The sequence below is a fragment of the Zootoca vivipara genome, chromosome 17 (assembly GCF_963506605.1).
Source record: "Zootoca vivipara chromosome 17, rZooViv1.1, whole genome shotgun sequence".
NCBI classification, from domain to species: domain Eukaryota; kingdom Metazoa; phylum Chordata; class Lepidosauria; order Squamata; family Lacertidae; genus Zootoca; species Zootoca vivipara.
In genome coordinates, this window is record NC_083292.1 from 40,575,276 (window position 1) to 40,584,455 (window position 9,180).

The following is a 9,180-nucleotide window of genomic DNA, read 5'->3' on the forward strand; positions in this document are numbered from 1 at the left end:
ACATTTAAATGTGGCTGGCTGCATGGGTGTAGGCAGGGGGGCAGCTGCCCTCCCTAGAAGCAGGGCTGGCGAAGTGGTCGTCAGAGGCGTCACATTTTGGAGGGCGCCAAAGAAGAGGCGGAGGCTGGACGCGGCACTCTCGTCCACCTCCGTCATGCCGTGCCATGACTAGCGCCTCTTGCCTGCCGGAGCGCCGCCCTCCAGAGCCTTACCGGCAGCGCCGCCTCCACCATGCCGCCCTGCACTGCGACCAGAGCCTCCGTCCTGCTGCAGCTGCCCTCCAGTTGCTCCCCGCCCGGAGGGCATGGCTGGCCGCAGCCCATAGCCGCTCCAATGGAAGGCGGGGAGCGGAGCAGGGTGCAGTGTGTCCGCGAGCCTCGACTGGAGATTCCCAGGATGTAAAGCGGCCGAGGAATTTCCCAGGATGTAAAGCGGGGTGTGTGGGTGGGAGAGAAGAAAGAATGAGCGCGCACGGCGGCTCCCCGGGAAGGTGCCCTCTTCCGCCCACCCGCCCTGCTGGCCATGCTGAGTGTTCCCTGCCCTGGCAGCACAACAATCACTAACAAAGTGCGGGGGCCGCCTGCCTCGCCCCTCGCCCCTCTCTGCCTCATGCTAGCTTGACCCCGGGGGCTCCTCGCGGACACATGGAGCCATGGGAGGAGGAGGGGGGAGAGAGAAAGAGAAGAGAGCTCAAGGAAATGGAGGTGATGATAGAGGAGGAGGAGGAGGGGTGGTGGTGGTGGGGCGGCAAGAAAAGAAAAGAGGCACGGGTTGTGCAGGGGTTATCTGTTTCCACTGGAGAGGAGCGGGGAGGCTAGCGGTGGAAGTGAGACGGAAATCATGGGGGAAGGGGAGGAGATCGCGACTGTTGTCCAACAACCCAATAGGAAAGTGTGGGGTGTGTGTGTGTATGTGCAGTTTTTGTGATGATGGTGGGGGAGAGACATTCCCCAGGCAGCTTGGATTGAGGCCGGTGGCGGAGGCGATAGCAGTAGCAGCAACAACAACATACAGTAATAGGAGACTTAACCCCCCCCCCACTCTCTCTCCGTGCTTCCCCATTTCTGTCTTTTCCCCTGAACAGAGTGGGTCGCTGAGAAGGTCTCCCTGGTGGCCGTAGCCCCCCCTCCCTTCCCAAAACCAAGGCGATTTTGAGGGTGAGTGGAAAAGGTGGTTTGAGGCAGATCCCGGCCAAGGCGAGGCAGCGGTGCTGAGCATTCAGCTGCCCGAGAAGCCGGCCAGGGAGGTCAGCTCGCCGTTTTCTGGTTTCGCCTCCCTTTTTGGGTGTGTGCGGGATCTTGCCCACTGCGCCTTACGAGAAGGCTGTTTACCAACGGGAAAAGGGGGAGAGCTGCACCTGACGAACTGCTGCCTGCTTTGCAGCAGATGAAGATGCAGGCGCTTGGTGAAAATGGAAGTCCCAAGCTGGCAGGGGGGCACTGGGGGGATCGTTGAACCACGGTGCCAGATAGGCTTAAGATGGCCCTGTGGGGGGCGGCATTGTTTAAGAGGTTCTGGAGCTTACGTCTTTCCTCACCTGGGCTCCGTAGCCCCGTCCACGTTCCCACTTTGTGGCCCCTCCCATGCCTTAGCCCCGCCTCTTGCCTCCCCCTAGTTTTGATCCTGGGTACGCCCCTGGGTGGCTGAGAATGAGGCAGCGTGAGTGCAGGGGCATCATATAGCCCTTCAGAGAGAATTTAGGAGGAATAACCAGCAGCACAAATATAAGATGGGGGACACCTGACTTGCCAATAGTACAAGTGAAAGAGATCTAGGGGTCTTAGTAGTTCACAAGCTTAACAGGAGTCAACAGTGTGATGCCCCAGCAAAAAAGAAAAGAAAAGAAAAAGGTAATGCTATTCTAGGCTGCATCAACTGAGGTATTGTGTCCAGATCAAGGGAAGTAATAGGAATCCTGTGTCCAATTCTGGGCGCAACAATTTAAGAATGTTATTGACAGGCTGGAACGTGTGCAGAGGATGCAGAAGATGATCAAGGGTTTGGAAATGAATCCTTATGAGGAACAGCTGAGAGAGTTGGGTACAACACTGTACTTGACCTCAGGCTGGGGCTGGGAGAGTCTGTCAGCTCCCGAGGTGGAGCCAGTGGTGCAATAGGCAGAGTGGTTGAGCCAGAGACTGAGTCTGGCAGCTTTGAATATGAGGCCAGTGCTGCACACTAGAGTGACTGACGGGGAGCCTGGACAGGACAAGGGAAACCCTCCCCACAAAGACCTCTCACTGAGCTCCCCAGGGTCTGCCCCAGTCTAGCTGGTCCTTCTAGGGGATCCTGCATGGGTAACACCTCCCTGTCCCGAAACTCATCTGGCTACCGCCCCAAACCCCCTGGGCCACCAAGATTGTTTGGTCCAGATTGTGAAAGCAGTGGTGGAAAGGAGGAGAAAGTCTGGTGGGGTGAGGGCTCTTGTCAGTGGAATTTGAGCCTCCAGCAGGTGCTGAACCATATTGACCCTGAGACTCTGGTGTTGGTGGGGAGCTTTTAGGGAGGCGGCCTATTCTCCAGTTGACCCCAGCATTGTCAGTTACTTTCCCCTTCATGACCAAGCAAACCTATAGCTTTTCACCCTATGCATTCTGCTTTTCTTACCCAGGGAAGAGAAGATCCATGGACCAAAAGAGAGAAGGATCACAAGGCTTCTGCTCACAAATTTCATGAATGTTTCTGGCCCGGAATATAGGGGGCAATGCAAGTATTAGTGAAAATAGCACAAAATGTGTTAAATTAAGCAAAATTGTTTTGCTAAAATGGAGGGGGGAGGAGATGGGACCCCATGGAAACAAGGGAAGGTCTCTGTAGGCAAATGTGCCTCTAGGGTCTCTAGCCCAGCTTATTTTGAGGGGTTCTGGGGCAGAGCAAGCCACTCTGGGGTTGATATGTGTGGTGCTGAAGCTGGGATCCTGCCCCACTTCTTATTTCCCCTGTTCATCTTGTGATTCTATCTCTTTTTCTCTCCTTTTGAAACACGACACCTGAAGAACTTCTCCCCCTTGACACAAAATACAAGTCCCAGGTTAAAATATTTCCCTCACTCCTTTTTAGTCTCCCTGGCAGGGAAAATATGTCTCCTTCCCCAAAGAAAATCTCTTTTGTAGATGTTTTGCCAGGGAGAAGAGTGAAAACAACCTTGCACTCCAATCCAATGTATTGTTCCAAAAGTTGGGTGCCTGCCCCTCTCTCTGCCCAGCAGTGGCAAGAGCACAAGGGATCCCAGGCACCACACAGGGTCTGTGGTCCTTTGGAGAATGGAAGACACGGTAGAGACTGCTGTAGCTTTAAGAAATATAGTTTATTTACCCATTTACACCTTCAGTCTGCATGGAGGGAGTCCAAGCTAAATAGGAAAAGAGAAGCAAGGCAAGGCAAGGAAAGGCACCTGGGTTGAAGGAGCCAGAGACCTATGCTGTTTCCAGCAACAGCAAGGCTGAAGAGGAATGCCTTATACACTCTTGTAGGTGCTGGTGATGAAGGCCTTTCTGGCACTCCTTGCTCTCAAGGAGACCCCCTCCATAGTCACTGGATAAATCTTGCTGCATTGCTCTTTGGCCTGGTCACGGGACTCTTGGGAGCAATTTTTAAAGGCACTGGGTAGGCTGTAGCTCCAGCTCAAATGGGAGCATTGAGAGGTCTTCAATGGCTCTTTCCTCTTAGGGACCCTCAGTGAATTCCTTGGCCGTAGCTCCAGGAGATGTGCCTGATCTCTTATGTTGGTCTGTGGGATGCAGTGTTCAATCTGCATTGGAGAAAAAATATGAGAGGAGGGACATTTGACCCACCTGAACCCAAATTAAAGTCCTGTCAAAGTCCCGGGTTCTCTAAGAAAGGATACCAATTTGCGCCTTCCCTGCACCTCAGTCTCAGCCTTTAGGGCTAGCTTTCTAGTTCCATGGGCTGCTGAACAACTTGCCATAACTAAGTCCCCGAGAGAGCGGGTGGAATTGGCCATTTTGAATTGAGAAAAGTACCAGTATGTCCTTTCCATTCTCCAGCACTTAGTTATCATCAATGAAAAATATTCAACCAAAAAAGTATTTTGGGGAAAGTCCAGAACAGCTGGTGAGTGGAGAGTGCAATCCTGTTGGGTTCACTGGGGGAAGGATGTGGGAAGCAGAGCCCTGCAGCCAGAGGCCTGAATTCTCCATTCACTAGCTGGAGAGGGGAGGGTTCAATTCTGTTCACTTTAACTAGGAATGCATGTTCTCCTGATGGGAACGGGATCTTTGCACACTGCCTGCCTCCCCTTGTGCCATAATCCATTTGTTAGGTCTTTTGATCAGAACATTTGGGTTTTTGATGGATTGGAGTAAGTTTATTGAATATATTAAAAAGTGTTGTAAAGATTTTAAAATACTGACAGGTTTTACATAATGCTGGCAATCATTAAAATAAAAAATCTCTGACCATAATAATTATAGGGAGAGTATAAGGCGAAAGGGACAGAGGTGAACGTAGGAAAGTGAAATAAAGAAGATACAGGAAAAAACCAATGTAGAGAAGGAAGGAAGTCACAGGCTCGGAAGAGCATCAGTCTAGGTTGACAAATTGTAAAAATATAAGCTGTATATATGTATTTTTGTATTTATTTTGTTTTGTTTTTTATGTATGTCTGTTATTTTTCTTTCTTTTTCTTTTATATATTGTTTTTGTTTGTTTCTATATTATTGCAAAAAAAATTTTTTAAAGAAAAAGAAAATATAATCGTTTGAAGCATAAGGGAGAGATGCTCGTGTTTATTTTGGCTGGATTGGATGGAGTCCAGTGACAGCAAAATATAATTTTTAGAGAAGCCTCCTGCAGACTAGCAAAGATGGTTCGTAGGGACAGGTTGTGCCAAATTGATGGCTATTTATTATCAGGTCACTAGCCTGTTTGAAATCTGTTTTAAAAATAACAGATTACAATTTTAATAATAATTTCATTAGTAACAAATGGCTCCCAAATGTATCAGGTGCTTTCATTGTTATTATCTACCAATCACCCTTTCATTACTTTGTACAACAATCATCTCACATTATCATCACCATCTTCTGGGTGGCTCCTCTCTGAGTTCCAGATTGTAAGACAACTTTTCACTTTCTCTTGCATCAAAGAGCAAACACCTGTGGAATGCAAAATGAGACACATTATTGAGTCCATGGCACTGACCAGTCTCTGCCATTCGGGATAAGCAAAAGAATGGTAGAGGTATACAGTGGTACCTCTAGTTACAAACTTCATTCCTTCCGGAAGTCCGTTCTTAACCTGAAACTGTTCTGAACTAGAGGTGTGTTTTCCCTAAAGGGGCCTCTTGCTGCCGCTGCACCACAGGCACACAATTTCTGTTCTCATCCTGGGGCAAAGTTCTCAACTTGATGTAACTCTTCCAGGTTAGCAGAGTTTGTAACCTGAAGCGTTTGTAACCTGAGGCGTTTGTAACTCCAGGTACCACTGTATTTGGCAGGAACCCCCCTTTTCAAGGGAGATGGAAAGAAAATCAATTGAGATGGTCCTACCTCTTCCATTCCTTTCTAATCTGATCTTCCAGCACATCACCATCACCATCACCATCACCATTATCACCAGAAGAGATATGAGGGAAGCAATAAGCCATGGAATCCAACTCGAGAGTCCAAACTGTCCACCTGCAATGAGCATTAAGAGTCTCTCAAAACATACTCTAATAACAATCGCCAGAGTGACTCTCATAGAATCATAGAATTGTAGAGGTGGAAGGGAGAAGTAATCTAGTCCAACCCCCTGGATTGCAGGGATCTTTTGCCCAAGGTGGGGTGTCATGATATTATATGTGCTTATATCACTGGTTCTTGCAAAGTATGATGGGAGATTGCAAAGCCTGGTGGGACTATGGCTTTGGAGAGAGACCTGGCTGGGAAACTCAACTTTTGAACCCCAGAAAGGAGGGTGTTCTCACCCTTCTCTTGCTCTTTGATTTAGTGTAAAAAGCCACAGCCTTGCAGCTGGTAAATTTCACATTCCTGCGATAAGCAGTTAGGGAGGAAAGGGTTCTCCAGTGTGTGTGAGAACCAAGGAAGTTAATTGCTCTACAGGGTGATTAATGAGTAAACACAGGGCATCTGTAGAATCTCCCTAATTGATTGACAAGATCACTGTTTGTTAATCCTTTGATTGGTTCATTTGAATGTAAAGCTAGGCTAACGTGGATTGGATAACCATCTACAATTCCACGTGGGGTCAGGCATACGCCTTGAGGGCTTCCTTGAAGATATAAGTCCGAAAGAGAAAGTTATTCTTTGCAGCATGGTTTGGAAGGTACGCCTTTGTTGTCTGTCCTGCTACTTTTGAAAGCCTGAGGATGCTAAAGGCTTGAGGCTGCAGTTTGCTGGGACGGAAAGACTCAGCTATGGTTCCTATCTTCTTCTAAGTATGTATTAATAAGTTAGCTTGCTTTCTTGTTTTAAGGTTGTAATCCCTTTCTTGAGAACTGTTATATTCTGTTTAATAATAATAATTTAATAATAATTTATTATTTATACCCCGCCCATCTGGCCGGGTTCCCCCAGCCACTCTGGGCGGCTTCCAACAAAACAGAAATTCTAAAATACAGAAATCCATCAGACATTAAAATACAGAGATCCATCAAACATAATAATAATAATAATTTATTATTGTTTAACTATCTTTTATAATAAATAGTTAAAAGGTATTTTGTGGGTTTGATCCTTTCTGAGTCACATTGCTAATTTCAGTCCTTGGCTGCTTAGCCCTCTACCAGAGTAACGTAAATATTAGTCTCAATTTGCTTGGTTAAAGCAGATTGATGGTGGCAGCTACCGTTGGTGTGTGAAACCCTAAGTTAGATCAACCAGGTATAGCTTAGTCATCCTCAGGGAAGGGCAGCCTGGCGACCTCCGGAGAGAGGGCAGGTGTGCTGAGGTGAGGAGAGACAAAAGGTGCCCGGTGCTCTAACACGACATGGGGCTTGAACCCCTGGCCCCGAGATTCAGACCTGGCCCAGAGCAGTAGAATAAATAACATGAAATAAGCAAGCGTTGCTAATCTGTCCCATTTGTATTGCAATAATTTGGACTGTGAATGCCTGTCAGACACACTTGTCTGCTCTGAATCTATTTCTTATGCTAGGAATAGAAGGAGATGGGGGCAGCAGCAGCAATTCACAGGATCAGGGCAGTCATTAAGGAGTGCTGTGTATGCTCCAATTCTGCTCACAAGCACGCGAAGAGCAGCATTTATGACTACAAACACAACTCCTAAAATCCCTCATGTTAAGGGCCATCCTGCCTATTCGCCATCACAAGAACCTCCTTTGGATAATGAAGGACAGGATACATTGCTCACCTTCATCAGTCAGGCAGATGTTGAGAAAGTCAAAGGAGGTTCTTTTTTGATCAACAGGATTGCTGACCAGGCAGGTGAATTTGGAGTCGAAAGAACTGCTCCAGTAGAAGACCCGGAGCTCCCGGCCATTGTCAGAAACCTGGAACTGATTCACACTCTTTCCTAAGGCCCTGTGCAGACCCCCAGTTTCCCAGGAGAACTTGAGCTCTTCCCTTCCAGGTGTGTGGCATCGCAAGGTCACATTACATCCACCTGGAGTTATGGATTCCACTTGGTGGCCTATCTGTGGTTTTGGCACTGGCTCTGTTAAACACAAATGAAAGCAACATGAAGTTTGTGTCCCTCTACTCTCAGGAAAAATGGCACCAATCCTGAACCTTGTTCAGAACTGTGAACATGGTTGCTTACCATAGACAGTATGATTGAAACAATCACTCTGTGGAACATAAATGAAATCAGCATAAGGTTTGCCTGCCCCATCCCAGTACGTATAAAGAGAATGGTGCTGATTCTATTCCATGAGCTAAACAGTGAAAGCAATAACTTACCATAAACAGTGAGGCTGAAACTCTGTTCTTGAAACAATGATTTAGTCAACCAGATACGAGCATTGTAGATTCCACCGTCATCCAACTCCAGGTCTTTGATCCTCAGTGTTGTCTCATTCACCATGTCTAGCCGTTGTCCAAACCGGTCAGTGGGACTTGGGTGCTGCAGTTTACCGTCACTGAATTCCCCCAGCTAAAAGCCCAGGCCACCCCTTTGGGGTAGGAAATCCCATTCCATTTTCTCCACTGTTAGTCCTTCAGATCCATTGGCAAAAAACAAGACTGATCCTCCCACAATTCCCTTCACCTGATGGGTTGGATTCCCCACTTCATGGCTTAGTTTCTCGTGAGGGGTGAGGGGAAAGATAAAACAAAATTAGTATCATTATCATTTTTAGTGAAGTCTGAAAAAGCACATTGATTAAACACTTAAATCCTTTTAAAGTTTGCAATGCTGCGATTTTTGGAATATCTGCCTTTGTGTAATTGTCCCAAGGAAAAATTCCAAAAAATAAGTAGAATTCCCCCTCACAAGAAACAAAAGTTCATTTATTTCAGTTCACAAGGTTAATACTTCTTGGTTGTTATAAAACCTCAAAGCAGTTTACAAAATCAGAACTTTGCAAAATGTCTGTTGAAAACTCAACACAGAAAGATCTAACCCAGTGAACAATTATTCTAAGCAGCAATAAAAAAACCATCTGCTGGTGTGTTTCAGGAAAAATGTTTATGCACTATTTTTGTGTTCAACTGAGCTAAGTTAACACAGAGTTCAGAGACGAAACTGACTCTGTTCCACCAAGATCCCCAGTCCTCTTTTCCTGCTCATTGGGTGGCTTCTCTAATTACTGACATTTATTTTGTATTAGTTAATGACTGGCACATCACAGGGGAAAAATTTTTGCAGGAAAAGAATTTCTGCCTTAGAAATGAAGTCGACTTCCAACTAAAGATTAAAAGTACATTAAAACATCAGTCATTAAAAACTTCCTTAAACAGGGCTGCCTTCAGATGTCTTCTAAAAGTTGCATAGTTGTTTATTTCCTTGACAGACGATGGGAGGGCGTTCCACAGGGCAGGTTCCACTACCAAGAAGGCCCTATGCCTGGTTCCCTGTAACCTCACTTCTTGCAGGGAGGGAATCGCCAGAAGGCCCTCGGCGCTGGACCTCAGTGTCTGGGCAGAACGATGGGGGTGGAGACGCTCCTTCAGGTATACTGGGCCGAGGCTGTTTAGGGCTTTCAAGGTCAGCACCAATACTTTGAATTGTTCTTGGAAACATACTAGGAGCCAATGT